Here is a 17,818-nt window from a genome sequence, read left to right as displayed (position 1 = left end):
AATGAACAGATTGATGAGTGATGGAGGATGCATGAACGGATGGGTGATGGAGAGAAGAGGGATGGATGGATAGGTGACAGAGGGAGGATAGATGGATGAATGATGGAGGGAGGGAGGGTGGATGGATGGATGGATAGATGGATGAATGGATGAGGGAGGGAGGGCAGATGGATGGATAATGGAAGGAGGATGGACAGATGATGGATGATGGATGGATGGATGGATGATGTATATGTATGGATGGATGGATGGATGGATGGATGGATGGATGGATGAGGGAAGGAAGATGGACAGATGGAGGAAGGAAGGAAGGAAGGATGGATGGATGGATGGATGGATGGATGGATGGATGGAGGGAGGATGGATAACCACTACTACCCTTAAAGCACTGAAAGTGTTCCTGAGGATCATAGTGAAGAGTGTTCTGAGAACCAGATTCATCTTCTCTTCCTTTTTCCACCAACCATCAGGGTCACCAAGAGATGACCCTGTAAGGGGAGTTATCTTCAGGGAGCAATAGGTCAGGAATAGGCAAAGTTCTTGCCTACAGTTGGGCAAAGGTTACTAGAATGACAAGAGGTATGTGCATATTTGCTGCGAATTCCCTCTTTTCCACTGTTGTGCCTGGCCTCCCTGACAGAGAAAAAACTGGAGAAACTGAGTCAGCCCAAACCTAGAGGCAGAGAATCACTTTGCTGCCCAATGTCCCATCCCCCAAAAGAACCTGGGCTCCTGTGGGTTTATGCCCCATGACCTGAAGTTAACCCATGGGTAACAACAAGGGCCATCCTTAGGATCACAGAGCCACCCCTTCAAAGCATCCCCAGGCTCTCATAAAGGGTCCCTCTGCAGACTGCCAGAGCCCTTCCCCGCACCTCACCCTCCAAGTAACACTGACCCCCTGTAGGTTCCAGAAATGCCACGTTCTGTCCATCATTCGCCTGAGTTGCTCTGCCTGGACTGTCCTTCCTTCCCCTGCCCCTCCAATGGCAAAGTCCCCAGACCCAGTCTGGACCTCTCCTGGAAGAAGCCTTCTGGGACTGCTCAGGCACCACTGTTTGGTTGAATACGTGAGCCACTGCCAAAAGGCCCTGATCCCAGGATCTCCCATTATTCTGACCCAGGACCCCTCAGTCGCTGACTCTTAGCTGCCAGGAAGAGCCTGGTACAAAATTCATTGTGAAGTGAAAAACCTACAGCCTGGGGCCAGAAAAACAGATCTATCCGGTTTCTCTCCGACAACAGATGAGGGCAATCCCTGCTCCTGGCAACATTCCTCTGTAGCTGTCTTTTGAGGTCACGCTGGCCAATTCATGACTTTCCTAAAGTAGCCTCCCCGCTAGGCATGGAGACTCTCGGAAGAAGATGCACACTTGAGAACACTGCTGAGATCTCAGAGGCCAGTGGCACTTAGCCAAGTTAGCAAGGTGTGCACTTCCGGCAGTGAGCTTAATAAGTCCAAGGCACGTAACGGATGTTCAAGTAAGTGCTAGCTGATTGACTGATGGATTGCTCCAGGAATTCCTCGTGATGGCAGCGGCCCCACTGTTTCCATTTCAAGGCACAGAAAGGAGGCTTGAAGATTTCCAGCCCGGTGTGAGAGTGAGGTGTGAAAAGGCGCCTGCCACCTGGTGTGTGGGTCAGGGAAGAAAGCCTAGCTGGTGACATCTCCCCCAGGGTTTCCCAATTGTAGCATTGGTAACATTTGGGGTTGGATCATTCTTTTTTGTGGGGGCTGCAGGTGTGCATTGCAAGAGGTTAACCAGCATCCCGGGCCTCCACTTACTAGATACCAGTAACACACACACATACACACACACACACACCCCCCAAGCTGTGACAACCAAACGACCCCTGGGGGAAAATCGCCCTAGTTGAGAAAGCGTGCTGTGGCCCAGCCATTCCCAGGGCAGCACTCAGAAGCCCACGCCTCAAGAGAATAAATCTCACTCTGCTCAGGGCTCTGCCTCCCAACGGCCAGGTAAACACGGAGATTATCCAGCATCTCCAAGACTCAGTTTACCCATCTACAAAATGAGATCATAGTCTGCAAGTGACCTGCATGTTTCTGGGCATGCAGAGGCACTCAATTAACTGTTTTACCTTGATTTGTACATAGTTCTTCTGAAAACCTCAAACCAACATCTTCAATCTCTCCCCAAAAGCTAGGAAGGTACCACTGGAAATCCACTAAGGCCTAATGACGGCTTCATAGCTGTCCAAATACCTTGGCCAAGCTGGACCACTTTTCAGAATCTATTCTAAAGTAATGATCAGAATTTCAGGCAAACATTTACATCAAGGACAGCTATTCCAGCATTACCTATAATCACAAAAACTAGAAACCGTCAAGGGGCACCTGGGTGGCTCAGTCAGTCAAGCATCTGCCTTGGGCTCAGGTCATGATCTCAGAGTCCTTGGGATCAAGCCCCACATCAGGCTCAGTGGGGAGCCTTAATTTTAAAATAATTTTAAAAATAATAAATTAGAAACAATGTAAATATCCAACCATGTAAAGAGAGTAAAGTAAAAATATGATAGAGACAGACAAAGGAAGATTACATTGCCCAAAAAAACCCCACATAAATAGAAATTACTCATTAATAAACATGGAAACATGTCTATGATATAATGTTGAGTGAATCAAGAGTTATGTGACTGTACACAATGTAACTTCAATTTTGTAAGAAAATACAGAGCAAAAATATTATTTCATATAAAACAATAGAAAGAGACTGGAAGGATACTTAATGAAATTTGCCTCTTTATGATGTTCCTTAGATCACAGGGGTTTTTTGTAAAAAAAGCATGTCTTAGTTTTAAGATCTTGTGGGGAAACCATTTTGTTGTTTTTAATATTCTTACATCAGAAGAGAAGGCTTTGCTTGAATCCCCAAGTGCTAAATCAAAGCCCAGACCTTGAATACAGAACCCCTAGCCATGCAAAAAGGATTTTAAGCCTAAATAAAAGGAGACCCAAAGAAACAGAAACAGAAACAGAATAGAGATCAACAGGGCCAAGGCCACATGTAAACAACGTGAGGTACCCGCAGGGTGGGCTGGGCAGGGCTGTCGGTGAGACCCAGACCTGTCCCACGCGCCGCTCTGTCTGCCTGGCTGGGCCAGCGGCCGGGCATCTGGAGGGGGACCCGAGTGCTCACTCAGGCAGCCGGCTCCGTGAGGCTGGCTAGTAGATGCCCATCACTGGGCACTGGTCTAGGAGCTTGGTTCTCACAGCTGAAATCATCGAAAGCAAGAAGAGGACTCATACCACAGGTGGGTGGTGGCGGTCCTGGCGGGGGAGGCGGTCAGTCAGGACTCTCCAGCTCAGCACACCCAGGCTTCCAAGCCAGATTCCAAAGGCACCATCGGCCTTAAGCTGCCTCTGGCTTTTCTGCCTGCCACTGACTACCCAGTCAAGGTGGGCCGCTTGAAGATGGCCGGGGATGGCAGCTGAAGAAGCACCACACTAGAGCATGGGGGCTCGGCCCTTCCTGGTAAGACAACTGGGCAGAGTGCTGGGGGCCTGAGGGGCCTGCAGGGCCTGGGACTGACGGCTGGATCTGGAGGGTTCGGCACCCGGGTATTGCACCACAGAGCCCCAGAGGAGAGGTTAATGCCACCAGCCCATGTCCCACTACCCACGGCGCACCCAGGGCCAGGGGAGCTGTGGAGGAGCGTGCCCTCACCCTCCTCTACAGCCCACCCTCGGGAGTGTGGACCATGCAGAGGAGCTGAGCAACGTGGACAGGAAACAATATGGCACCTTCAGACCCGCCAGATCCCTCGCAACGGCCTCCGTCTGAACCAACTGCATAGTGGATGAGGAGGAGTCCACACGGCCCAAGTTCGGATGTGTCAGTTTTCTTTTCTCAGGCTCTCTTGAAGTCCTTGCCCAGGTGCACCTGAAGTATCCACACAAAGCTACCAGTCTGCAGTGCGGGACACTACAGACCACAAAGCGCCCAGAAGCTGGCCCATCAGAGCCAGAGGCCTGTGAGGGCCCGAGTGTCCAAGGCCAGCAGGGCCTTGGTGACAGGAAAGGCCACCAGTCCCGGGAGCCTGACCGGGAGAGAGGCCCCTGCTGGGCTCCCACGTGGAGCCCCACCGAATGCTAAAACACTCCAGCGAGGCAGTGTCAGGACGCCCACTCTAAGCTGAAAAGCAAGGGCCTGAGAGAAACCAGGCCTGTCCTGATGTTCGGCTGCCCCGCACTCGCCAGACTCCTTCCAGGCTCTTTTGTGCCTTCATCCTCAGAAGACGACTCAAGTCATAGCGAGACAGGATGTTCTTGAAAGACACTGAGGCCAGAGCCAGGGTGCGGGGACCGGGCGCTGGGCCCGGGGGCAGGGTGCCAGGTGGCACTGCGGAGCGCTTGGGCGGCAGGCTTCCCCTCCAGGCAGGGCAGCCACCACCAGCTCCTTTCTGCACGCCCACTCCTGCCGGACTATCTCTGTCCTATCTTCCTTCGGAAGCCACAGACACCCACAAGGTAGGCCTTTCAGCCAAACCGCAGTGTGAGTGGAACTTCCAGAATGTCTGCTCAAACCATGAAACACCGAACTGGGCCCCAAGGGGGTCCAACTTCGGGCCACTTCGCCCATGAGCACTGAGACAGCAGCTGTCATGACGCACAGGAGGGTTCTTACACGGGAAAAAAAGGAGTCAGGGGCGCCTGGGTGGCTCAGTCGGTTAAGCGTCTGCCTTCAGCTCGGTCATGATCCCGGAGTCCTGAGATCAAGCCCCACATCCGGCTCCCTGCTCAGCAAGGAGCCTGCTTCTCCCTCCTCCTCTGCCCCTCTGCCCTGCTTGTGTTCTCTCTTGCTCTATCTCAAATAAATAAATAAAATCTTTAAAAAAAAGGAGTCATCGTAGGGACCCTCAGGCCAGAACTAAACACTTAATAAGCTCACTAAGCTCTAGTTTTTCCTGGGCCTAAAAGCCACCTTTCACAGCAAAACAGGTGACTGTCACTGTCCCATGAAACAGAGCCTCGGCCCTAGAGTCCACACCACTCTGTGATGTTCTGGAGCAGAACAGCTCAATTTTAGGCCATCCCGCCCAACCTCCAGTCCAGCACGAGCTGATCAGGCAGCTAAAAGTCTTTAACAATCTGCTGAGACCCATCCCGGGTTGTCCAACCAGCCTTACAAGATGCCAATGCTATCCCTTTCTCAATGCAAAATTCACCAAGGAACCAGGGCCATCACAGAAAGAAAACATTGATCCCCATCACCTCACCCTAAAAATCCTCCATAAAATGCAGATCTCAGGACCCCTCTCCACAAGAATTCTCTCTCATTCACTACATACTCCCTGGGGCCTGAAAATCTGCATATTTAACAAGCTTCCCACCTGAATCTGAACCTCATCCAAGAGTCTCAGGAACCCCCCTTAACGGTACCTGACGCCTTATTCTCAGATTTACCTCTATAATTCATTTCCAGTTCTGTCTTCATTCTCTTATGCTATTTCTTTTTTGTAGAAGTGCATCTTAGGAGAAGGAAAAAAAATCTCATTCTTAAAGGGATCTGATAGTTAAGGGACTTACTGATGCATATGTATTTCAGAACAAATATATATACATATCACACATCCCGCATTCACACTGAACGGGAAGAGTAATGTAACATAGTATATATCACATGTGCGAACAGACTACATTATACACATTTTCAATAGATGAAGACATCTGAATTACATTCAAACCTTCCTCGTTGTGTAAGGGTGGAGCCTGCTTTCTCCTTTCCCTACACAAACAAGGCAACGCATGCACACACTCAGTCCAGGGACACCAGACACGTCCCTTCACCTTGATCTCCGCAGACAGAGAGGGCTGGCCCTAAATACACTGTCACAGCTTGGACACTTAATGTATCGCCATAGCACAACCCATCCCTGTCTGCAGAAATGTCTGAGGGATGTGCCTTCAACCTGTCATCGGAGCACGATGACCTCAATTTTTGGAGAAGTCAAGTCAAAACTCTACCCTTATCTTCAGAGATCCAAGAAATATTTATGTGTCATCCCTCCTTCAGCTTGTCTGTAGCCTTCAAGAAAGTCTGAAAAGGCTATCACAGGCCATGTGCCTCCACCCCGCTCCCACCACCTGCCAATGTCCCCAAGTCCACCCCCCGCTATGCTCACGCTTTGACCATATCCCAGAAGTGCCCGAGCTCTGCCATGGGCTAGGGAGAGTGACTGGTGGGAAAGTGGGGCATAGTTCTTGAGCAGCACCTCACTATACACTCCCCAGAAACAGAGGCAGTGACAGAGACCCCACACTTTCTCCAGATTCCAGTCCTCCCACCCTCCCTGCTGTCTGATTCTTGGGATGGGCGGTGATAGACGGGGTGTCCTGGCTCCCAGGATTCTGAAGCCAAAGAATCTGAGATCACCTTTGCCAAAGCCCTCCGTCCATAGAGAGTCAAAGCAACTTACACAGGGTCAACCAGCTCTTGAGAGACCGCTCTCCCTCTCCCTCAAGGTAACCCCAAGTGTTTGGGCTAATTTTTCTTCATATGCACTCATCCATCTCAATAACTCTTCCTCAACTCTTTCCAGAGGAAAACAGCTTGAAAGATGATGTATATAAGAAAGGACTCCTGGCAGTTATGGCCGGGGGGGTGGGGGGTGGGGGTGGAACAGGAGATGGGGGGTGGGGGGGTCCTCTGTCCAACTTTCTATACTGCTGCCATCTTCTTTGGCAGATACCAATGACTTGGTCTTAAGATGGTCTTAACTAGTATAGAATTGTCGAATCACTGTGTTGTACACTTGAAACCAACATAACATTGTATGTCATGCATACTTCAACAATAAAAAATGTTTTAAAAAATGGTCTTAACTAGCAAATGACAAAGATGGGGGCAGGGAACATCAAAGGCCCTTCAACCTTCTCCACCTGGCTTGGGTCATATTCCTCTTACAAGAGCAGTTCAAAAGGGAAGCCCCTCTTGGTTCCCAAAGCAGAGCTACTTAAATCCCATGGGATATGTTACCTTGATAGTCATGTTAGAATTATTTAACTGCATTTCTGTCCTCCCCCAGAAGAAACTCGGTAAGACTTCTATCCCCTTCTTCTTAAGCCACTGCTAGGTGAATTGCAGATTCTCAAAGAAAGAATCAACAAATTAAGAGCTATTTTCTGGCCATCAAGGTCTGCCTTACACTGCAAATACTTACGTATTAATCTCCCCATCTCAGGTTTAAAAATATGGACTCTTTTTTTTTAACTCCCAACATAATGAATGAGCTTAAATATTAGAAGTTGAAATTATTTAGTAAATCATTTCACCTGCAAAGCTTCTATTTGCATAACATTAATTCATGATGGCAGCTAAAACAAATTCATCACATTCTGTATATTAGAAGCTGATTTATGTAGGAATTGAAAAAAATCATGAGCTCAAAATTATGTTGACATGACGTACATGCTCAATGGAGAAAGATTTTTCTCTTTCCTTCTTCCCCCCCGCCTTTTTTTTTAAATCAACCGAACAACTGAATTATGGTGAGGAGGAAAAGGATTTGAGCAGAGGAAGGAGGCGAAGGAAATGAATAATGCTATGCCTCACGTGTGTGGCAGGCTCTCCGTGAGCGTAGACACACACTCTCCGGTTATTAATGTCAAGTATGCCAAAGATACGCTGGAAAATCATTACCATTCATCGCCACTAACCGCCATTAAATTTCAATCAATTCAACTTAGCACAAGTGTACTTGAGCGGCCCTTACAGTTCCTTATAAATGTGGCTCAAAAGTCGGGCTGACTTATTGCATTGTCCACCGCACAAAGAAGCATTGCTAAGCATCTGCTTGGACCCCGCGACTGATGCTCTTTTAACATCCTAAGCATTCAGAGATCTTTCTTTTTCTGAACTAAGAGGTCTTGCATCCGTACAGGTCAAGACGAATGGGGGGAGGGGTGCGGACTATTCTGAGAGACCACCACTCTGTTCCTGCCTTTGGGGTGGGGACAGGGCAACTGGGATGCCTCCCTGCGTGTAGTCAGTCTCCCAGATGCCTTGCAGAAAAAGTTTCTGACGCCACCAGAAGTTGGGTAACATGGCCCCTCTGTCTCCTGGCTCTGGGGAAATGATCTCAGCCCACTCTGCAAACTGAACTGCCCTCGAACCCCTTTCCCCGGGAAGGGGAGGGCGAGCCGGCCCATCAGGAGCGGGAGGGAGGTCGGGCCTGGGCCGCAGCTTTGGGCAACGGCGCGCCTCCCAGGTGCGGAGCCTCGGGGCCCGCGCGCTCTGGGGCGCTCGCCCGGTGACAAAGGCGGCGGCCCCGGCCCACTGGGATCTGGCCCGCTGGCTTTCTTCCCGACTCGCCACGAGCACGGTCCGGCCTGCCGCCACTCGCCGGAGGCGGCCGGTGCGCCGCCAGGACAATGTGGCCATTGTTCGGGTGCCGCAAACCAGGCCGGCGGGCAGGTGGGAGGAAGGCGGCGCCGCCGGCGCGCGGGCACTCGGGGCACCGAATGTCCCCCTGACGCGGGCACTGTCCTCGCGGCCTGGGCGCGCCGCCTCCCGGGCCAGCCCTCGGCGGGGCGGCAAGTGAAGGGGGCGGGGTTTGGGGGGGGGGGACCCGGACGGGAGGGGGAAGCAGAGAGAAGAGAAGGGAAAAGAAGGGAAAGGGGATGGCAGAGAGACAAAGAGGCTGGGAGACGGAGAAAGGAGAGAGGGGGAGAAAGAAAGCCGCAAAAGAGGAAATGGGGGAAGAGAGATGTTAACGCAAAAAGGTGGGGGAGGGAGCAGAAAGAGGGGGGAGAAAGATAGAAAGGAGACAAAGAGGAGAGAGAGCACAGGAGAAAGAAGAGTAGGGCAGGGAGAGACAGACATATGTGCTATAGAACTGTACCACAGGCTGCCCAAGAAGCCTCTGGAAAGAGCAAGAGTTCACCCTCTTTCGTAGAGGGAAGCGGTTCCAAACCCCGCCGAGTCAGCAAAGTGTAATCACACCAGGGGCTTTGCTTAATTACAGGTTTGAGAGCTGGGCTGGAGGAAGAGAGATACTTAACTGTGTCCCCAGGAAGGCCTAGGCAGGCACTCAACTGGTTTGTAAGGTTGGGGAATACAAATATCCCATGTCCAGCCGCCCCCTGCCCAAAGCGCCCTGAGCCAGAAATCTTGGGAGGCCGAGGCCGGGGTCTGCAGCGTGGTAGACTCAGGCTGACCAGGAACAGCCATCCCCTCCAAGCGTTGAATGTTCAGCTGGGACAGGAGTCCCAGGCTCCCCAGTGCTGGTCAGTGGTGAGGCCACAGGCCTGGCGAGGCCCCGCCTCAGCCTGAAGCAGGGCCACCCGCCCTCCTCCCCCGCCTCACTTGCAGGAGGCCAGGGGCCCTCGGCCCAAGGGGGGAAATCAATCCCGTGCTAATGAATAAAAAGTCCCCTTTATTTCACTGCTGTTTTTGGTTCATTAAATTTTCCACAGATTTGCAGAGAAGAAAACATAATCAATAAACCTTGACAAAAGTGAACGTGTGAAAAAGGCCAGAGAATGGAAAAGCGAGATAAAAGTAATATCCGATCGCAGATTTCAGCGGCAGATGACGAGCTGGGGGCTGCTGACGAATCTCAATGGACCATCACCCTTTTGAGGCTTTCCTTCCCTTTGCTGAAACTCTTCATTCAAGACAATAGTAAATGCACTAAAACTTTTTTCTTATGCTAATGCATGAAACCGGGCACTCACAGTTAAAACACACTTCTCAGCAACCTGTTTCGTTTTTTTTTTAACAACACACATGCACACACACAAAACCACACTGACTTATTCAATTTAAATCAAGAAAATCTCAAAAACGGTTTAATATGTACTCTTCGGTCACATCTTAACTGAGTTATGTTCCCCCATTTGCATGTTTTTAAAGAAACCAGAATTAGAACACAAACAGGATTATTGAGGATGCTTTTGTTCGTGAAGGACTTGGGAGACATAAGCTATTAAATCCAAAGAAAATATACTGTTCTTGTTGGTGCATTTTTTTCAGAGTTTTCAACATAGTTTTGTAGGTTAAGGATGCTTTTGTCACCCTTGAAATCTAAAAACAATGAACAATGATTTGGGTTTTTTTTTAATCCTATATTCCAGAGCAAACACTCAAATTAATTTTAGAGAAAATTAGTAATCTTGAGTCTGGTGTCCTGTGTTTATTTGAAAACCACAAAGCTCCTGCCCTTTTCCAACGGACACTACCAAACACCAATGTCCCCTTCCCTTAGGGTCTTTTAAACAAGCCTGAGGAAACAATTATAGAGTAGCTCCCCTCCCCGAGGTCTTTAGACTCCAGTGAGCCTCGTTCACTGGAAATTGCTGCATATTCTGGTGGTCGGTACAAACTCCTACTCCGCCTCCGAATTTTCTGGAATCTGAGAATAGTTTCTCTCTTTGGCATTCTTCACGTGTTTCATTTGTCCGTGCCTCTGACACTTACTGAAAAGAAGAAAGGGGGGGGGGGACTGCCTCCCTGGGGTTCCCTTTCAAAACACCCTGGCCCAGAGGGGAACAGCTGCAGCTGTCCACAGCGAGGCCCACCTGGCCTGACCACCCCCCCCACCATGCAGCCAGGAATGGGCCCTGGCACAGGTAGGACCCTCCCCCCACCCCAGCCTAAAGAAGCAAGACGGGTTTGCTCCATCTCGCTCAAGCCAGCATCACAAGGGAGCGTCACTCAGATGAAAGTAAGCCCTGCTGAACACACACTTTCCCAAGAAAAGGCAAGCTGCCCTACCCCTAGGGTACACAAGGATGCAGGGCTCCGCTCGGAGCGTTAACAAGCCAGCAGGGTGCGTAGGGGTCACACGGGCTTTCAGAGTGCACACGACAACCTCCTGGTCTCATTTAGAGGGAATTGCTGGCATCTGTGGGGCGAAGTCCTCCCCCCCCCCCCACCGGCCCCGGGGTGGCCGAGGGAGGCCCCGATGGAAGAAGGGTGTTTATTAGACAAATATCCAATTTTGTCTGCCGGCCTGCTGAATCCCCCGGTTTGCTAATCCAGCCCCACAGGCTGCACTGTGTACAGGGCACTTGTGGCAGTACAAAAAGCATGAAGGATTTGTGTATTTTTCAGTCGGCAGTGCAAACAAGGCAGCTACAGTACACAGCCTCCAAGAACCTCCCCCCCCCCAGCCAGGCGCTGACCAGCGGCCCTTGTGGCCCCCTCTTCCGACCAGGCTACTAGAAGGATTTCCTCTGTCCCACCTCCCCCCACCCCGCCCCGCCACAAGTGGGCTGGAGCACCCCTGAGCAAGTGGAGTGGCGCTCCGGAAGGGCCTCATCTAATTCCACACATGCTTCAAGGTGGGCCAAGTCCAAAGTTCCCTCCAAGGCCACGGTCAGGCCAGGGTTAGTGCGAGCTGGAGAGGAGCCCGGGGGGTGGGGGTGGGGGGTGGGGTTCTGCTGGAGGAGTCTGAACACTGCAAATTCCCCTCAGAACAATTCCCACGGAGGATAAAAACACCTCTACTGGTCCCACCCTGTTCCTCTCCAGCCCCGGTATGGGGGGCAGGGGGTTCCCCCTCTCAGCCTCACCCACTGACTTTGAAAACAGACTGCTCTGACCACAGTCTCTCGGATGCCAGACCGAGAGCTGGCCAGTTCACCCGAGGGCTATCTCCTGGGCAGGTGGGCTCCTCACCTCCGTGGGAATCTTCCCGCATTAGTGTAAATCCCCCTAGAACCATTAAATAACCCCCTAAAATCAGCGGATTTCTCTAAGCAGCAGGGAAACACAAAACCATCCTAAAGATTACAAAACATTAACTTAACTTTGCAACTCTCAGACAAGTGACAACTTTCCTTCTGTCTGGGTTTGAATGGAATTTAAATCTGGGAGAGAACATCTCCACAATTTCCTGTAACCTTCAGCCGTGGGAGGGAGAAGCAGCAAGTCCAGGAAAACGAAAGCAAGAAAGCTGAAGGAAGAGGAGCAAGGAGTGAGGTCAGAGACACCAGCAGGGAGGGAGGCCTGGAAGGTACGCATCTGCAACTATACATTCTACATTCTAGACCTGCTGCCCCAGGGCAGACCAAAAGCTGGGAAAAGCCTAAATAAAGAACATCAAAATTAAAAGCAGCCAAGCGTGGCCAGGGTACCCTCCCCTCCCCTGGGTGGGGGGGGGGGGGGAGACGCGCCCAGGTAGCCACACAATGAATTCCCTCCCGACGGAGCCACTGCAAAGCAGCTCCCAGGCCCAGGGAGGCCTGCCCCCAGACACTGGGAAGCCAAGGGAAGGTAACTCCCAGCCAAGGTAAGGAAATGGGCGGGGAGGCGGCTCGTAGGTGAGGTGGCCTGAACAAACAGAATTCATCAGGGGGACTTGCGACAAGTCCGCCTGTTCCTCCGCTTTCCGCCGCTGTATATTTTGGATTTCACAGTTTATTTACTTTACTTTTTGGCACGGAGCCCCCTGAGCATGCCAATACAATATTTGTTTAAACACTATTTTATGCCGCTTGCGAGGAAAACGTTTACTTTCAAATTCTCCAACATCCCCCAGAGCCTCGTCTGCAAACAGCATATGAGCGTTTTACAACTGCTCCCTTTATCTGAAGCTGTCGGGATTAAACCTTCACACGCCCGGCGAGGGCGGCGGGGCGGGGGCCCAGGACTCCGCCGCGGCCACCGGGCTGCAAAGCCCGCGTCAGAGGCCGTGCACCCAGCGGGATGCTCGGGCGGGAGGGCCGAGCAGCGCATAGAACACCCCCCAGGGCCCGGCACCAGACTTGGGAAGGATCTACTTCTCCAGCGGGGATCTACCCAGAGAGCCATATAAAAAATTATACAGAAGAGAGGGGAGCGGGGAGAGAGAGGCACCCTAGAAACGGGGTGTGGGGGGGGGGGCTCCAGGCCCGCAAGCGCCTCCGCAGCAGGTCACCCGGGGTGAAGCGCGCGGGCTCCTTCCCGAGCTCCTCGCGCGGTAAAAGTCGGGTTTCCTAGGAAATGACAGCAATTACTGCCGGGCTGAAAAGGCGCCGAGTAGGGTGGACTTCCAGCTCCCCAACGCGGCGGGCGCACTCACACTCATACACACACACACACACACACACGCACACGCTCCCTTCCTCCACCCCTCCCTAACCCCCCCCCGCCCCCGCCCCCGTCCGGGAAAAACGCTCCTCTCTCTAAACCCTTAATAGGATTGGCGCCCAACTCTCTACGCGCCTCTCCCCATCCATCACACACAGATCAAGTTGCAGTAGTGGATTTTTCAAATTCCTCAGCAAATATACTTGTTGAGAGATTGGCCCTTGGGGGGTGGGGGGAGATGATGAGTGGAGGCGGGGATGAAAGTGAGGGGTGGGGGGACCCGAGGACCGGGCCAGGGATTACGTGCGGATCCCTTCGAGAAGTCAAGCGGCTCTTGGGGCGGAGGGCAGGGGAGGAGGAGGAGGAGGAGTTGGAGGAGAGAAGCAAGGAGGGAGGCCGAAGAGGAGAGCCTGACCGAGGGGGAGGGGGGCAGCAGGGCCCAAAGACGGGGAGGAAGGAGCGAGGAAGAAAGAAAGGCAGGGCTCCGCGACGGGTAGAGCGGAGAAGTGCAGTTAGAAGTTCACAAGTGGCTGGCTGCAGCCCCTCCACACACAGCACACTCCCCTAAGACAGGCTCCCACTGCCACCTCCAGAGCTTCGCAGCATCCCAGGCTGAGGTGTTACCCACCACCTCCCCCAAAACAGCCCGGGGCTAGGGCGCGGTGAAGACCGGGTGGGGGCCGGCCAGGCTGTGCACCCGGAACGGACAGGCTCTTCCCCCAGGTAGGAAGGGGGATGCAAAATCAGCCCCCCCACCCCGGCCACGAGTTCTTAGCCCCGGACCCCTCTATCGTCCCCGCACGGTCTGGTCAGAGCCCGAGCGGGGCCGCCTCGCCGGCCCCCGGCCCCCCAAGCCCGGTGCCCCGACCCCCGTGCCGTGGCGCGGGTACTCGGCCGAGGGACCCTCCGAATCGGCGCAGCATCCTGGTCGGCCCGGACTCGGCCGGGGTAGGGGGCACTTCGCAACGCAAAGCAAGCAAAAGAAGGCCAATGTAACTTTACCGAGGGAGACAAAAGTTTGCCTCTAGCACGCAGGTGGCCTCTGGGGCGCCGGGCGGTGGCTTCGAGCCCCCATCCCAACTTGGCTGGCGCGGCGACCCGGGGCTCAGTCCGGCCGGGGCGGGGCGGGCCAGGCAGGGGAGGGGACCGAGAGGCGGGCGGGGGCGCAGGAGCCCCTACCGCCGGCGAGCCGGCAGCTTCCCTAGGCTTCCGCGCGTTGCGCGGCCCGTGCTCCTTCCTCCGGCTCCTCCGGCTCCTCCGGCTCCTCTGGCTCCCCCGGCTCCTCCTCGCCTTCCTGCGCGTCCGCCGCCGCCGCCGCCTCCCGCTCCTCCTCGAAGTCTCATTGATGGGAGTTTGAAAAAAAGTCCGCGGAGCCGTGCTGCCTCGGCTGGCGAGCTCCGGCACTCCTGCAATCCATCAGCGCCGCCCGGACGGCGCAGCGCCCCCGCGCGCACGGCTGCAGCACACCCGGGCGCCGCGCCCCCGCCCGTGCCGCGCGCCCCCGCCCCCGGGGGGACCCGGGGAACGCGGGGGGGGGGGCGCTGGGAGGGGGCGGCCGAGGACCCTCCTCCCCAGCGCCGGGGAGGGAAAGCACACCAACGAGCAAAGTTCGAGCAGGGAACGAAAGAACGCGCCAGTTTCCAACACTTTTTTTTTTTTTTTAAGGCGCCGGGGTGGGTGGGTGAGTGGGGGGTCGCTAACTCAAGTCAGATGAGCTCCGGAGCTGAGGCGCTGGGACTGCTCTGTTTTCAATCTCTAAAATCACCCGCCCTCCCCACCTCCCTCTTCCCCCTCCGCCGGGAGATGCCCGGGTCGCAGTTCCCAGTGCGCCCGCTTCTCCGGGCGCCGGGGCGGAAGCCGGGGACGGGAGGCAAGCCGCGGGGGAGGGCGGCTGGCTCGGCGCGGACCCTCTTCCAGCCTGCAGCGCGCGCAGGTGCGGGGGGTCCTGCCGGCGCCCCCCGCCGCGGCTCACACGAGTCGCCATCTGAGCGCATGCAGGCGAGAAGCGAGAAGTCTTCTAGGTTTGGTACATGTGTGTTTTGTAGGGAGGGTTTTTGTTTGTTTTGTTTGTTTTTGTGTTTTTTTGTTGTTTTTTTTTTTTAGAGACTCCACTCTAGCTGCCACAGCCAGATGGAAGTAATCAGAACCCAACAACAACAGAGGAAGAAGGAAGAAAAAAACCTCACTGAATTTTGGGCCAAAGTGTATATGGGGGTGTGTGTGAAAGAACTTGCTTAAGCAAACTGGGTGACTAGCTCCGGGCCCTCGAGCCACACCAATCCCCAGAAATGAGCTGCCTGGTTTCAGGAGCATGGGAGCAGCGGGTTGAAGTGTCCCCCAACTCCTCGGGGGCCACCATTCTCTCTGTGCTGAGGGTTCTCACCGAAAGAGTGCTTCATTGGGGGATTTTTTGATGTTTCTTCCTAACATTTGTGAAACACTATATACTAGGGGACACGTAGTAATTCCTTTATATTATTTAACCTACCAAACTCTGAGTTTCGTTCTCCATTTTACAGGTGAGAAGACTGAGGTTTACAGAATTTAAGTAACTTGTCCAAGGTCAGAGCGCTGAACCACCATCTTGCGTGAATTTCAGTGGGTTGTACCATTAGTTCAACTAAATTGGCCCAGTTGAGAGGAGTGGGAGCATCTCTCCCTTCAGTCTCCCTTCCTACTGTTGCATCTTGTCCGGAATGCAGGAGAAACAAAGGCTCAGAGAGGCAATTCTACACTCCCCTTGGGGGTGTGATCTTCACAAACCCATTTTACTGATACAATCCCTTTTGGTCAGTAGATCTTTCCAGATACCATTGACAATTTCCCTAACTCTATTTTTCACGTTTTAATCAAAGAGGGAAGGAACATTATGGTCCCCATTCCCTATCACCCTACCTTCTTCCTTTCTCTTTACATTCACTTATATGAGAGAAGTTAATAATTTCTTCCTGACCTAGAGAAAAAATATTCAGAACAATATTAGAACAATTTGATGCTAATTTTGTTTTTCACAAATAGGTTCTCCAGACGGGGGAAAAAAACCCGCAGGGTTTTTAAAAAGCAAAACTTGCAGAAGCCAATGCATTTATTAAAGGGAAGAAAAGTTTGAGAGGGGCTTTTTCTTTAAATATGATGGGATTCACCATTCATTCCTCCATGCTATTTGTTTAAATTCCTGCTGAGCTTTCAGAACACAGACTCCAAGGAGACAGAAAAAGTAAACTCTCCCTCCCCTCAATGGCCATATTTTAATGACCCTATTCATATCTACCCCATGAAATGTGGGGAATCATGTCATGTTACTGGAATATTAGCTTCATCGGCTGATTACTTCATTATAAGTTTGTCTCCGTTGGTTTCCTTGTGTTGTTAAGTTTATGGAGACGTTTAAACAAATCAACAATTTGGGATCTTTCCTTTTTCTCTTGTTTTTCTTCTCAGACCAGCTCAACTCCTGCTGGAATCCAGGCACTCCCATAACCTTTCCTGGCTTATTTTGGCAAGAAGGTGGCTGTTGAGATGAAGATGGAATGTTTTTGGTTTGAGGAGAGGCTGTAGACACCATGCCTTAATCTGTAGATGGTCAGAAGTTTTGGCACTGAAAAAAGCAACGAGGTTTGGAGTGGAGGCAAATGGCTTAGCAGAGAAAGCCTTCATCTGAGCATTAGGACACCGAATTGTGGTTTCAGATCTAATACTTAATGTAGGACCTTGGGCAAGTCCCAGCTCATTCAGTTGGCAACTTTCTTTGTGCTCAGTGATGTGCTAAGTGGCCTAACATCACCGTGAGCCAGACTGGGGATACCTTCCCCTCATGAGCTCAATGTTTCATTAATAACCGCAAACAAATGGATGATCAGAAACTGGGTGAAGAAAAAAATGCAAAGGGTGCTAAGCTGGTGCTTGGCGACCTGAGCTAGCATGGGAGGTGGTGAGGGAGGGCATTTCTGAGGAAATGAAGTTGCACCGATATGAAGAAGGGATGAATGGCAACAAAAGCATAAATAGAAAAGTAGAACTACCTTATACCGAAAAGCTGCACAGCAAAAGAAACAACAGAATGAAATGGCCTCCTGTCGAATGGAAGAAAATATTTGCAAACAATCTATCTGACAGAGAGTTAATTTCCAAAATATGTAAGCAACTCCTAAAACTCAATAGCAAAAACACAGATGACCCAAGTGAAAAAATGGGCAGAGGACCGAAATAGACATTTCTCCAAAGAAGACATTCAGCTGGTCAGCAGGACATGAAAATGTGCTCCACCTCACTCAGCATCAGGGAAACGGAAATCAAAACCACAGTGAGCTATCACATCACATGTGTTAGAATGGTTAGTGTCCAAAAGACAAGCGATAACAAGGGTCGGTGAGGTTGTCGAGAAATCAGAACCCTCGTGCGCTGTTGGCACGGATGGGAATGCAAGATGGTGTAACCATTACGGAAAGCGGTATGGCGGTTCCTCAGAAAACCTGAGAATATGATCCTGCAATCCCACTTCTGGGTAGATATTCCAAAATACTGAAATCAGGGTCTCGAAAAGCTATCTGCACTCTCATGTTCATTACAGCATTATTCATGATAACCAAGATCTAGAAACAACCCAAAAGTACATCGTCAGATGAAGGGAGAAAGAAAATGTGGAATATACAAGCTGTGAAATACTAGTCGACCTTAAAAAAGAAGGAAATCTGCCATTTGTGACCACAGAGATCCACCTGGAGGAAATTATGGAAGGTGAAATAAGTCAGAGAAGGGCAAATACTGCTCGATTCATCTAT

The 17,818-nt window shown here is 52.0% G+C and overlaps 1 protein-coding gene across 1 annotated transcript in view; it reads right to left on the bottom strand.

The window, feature by feature from the left end:
• GLI2 (GLI family zinc finger 2) overlaps nucleotides 1–14,188 on the bottom strand; it is a 244,455-nt gene extending 230,267 nt beyond the window's left edge. The window contains exon 1 of the mRNA XM_035008207.1: nucleotides 14,040–14,188. The gene's annotated coding sequence lies outside the window, so the exon portion shown is untranslated. The remainder of the gene's footprint in view (nucleotides 1–14,039) is intronic.
• Between the last annotated feature and the right edge of the window lie 3,630 nt (nucleotides 14,189–17,818).

The sequence above is a fragment of the Mirounga leonina genome, unplaced genomic scaffold, assembly GCF_011800145.1.
Source record: "Mirounga leonina isolate KUSES-001 unplaced genomic scaffold, KU_Mleo_1.0 Mir_151, whole genome shotgun sequence".
Lineage (NCBI taxonomy): Eukaryota > Metazoa > Chordata > Mammalia > Carnivora > Phocidae > Mirounga > Mirounga leonina.
The sequence above is the reverse complement of the archived record's forward strand: the minus strand, read 5'-3'. Positions and strand labels throughout refer to the sequence as shown.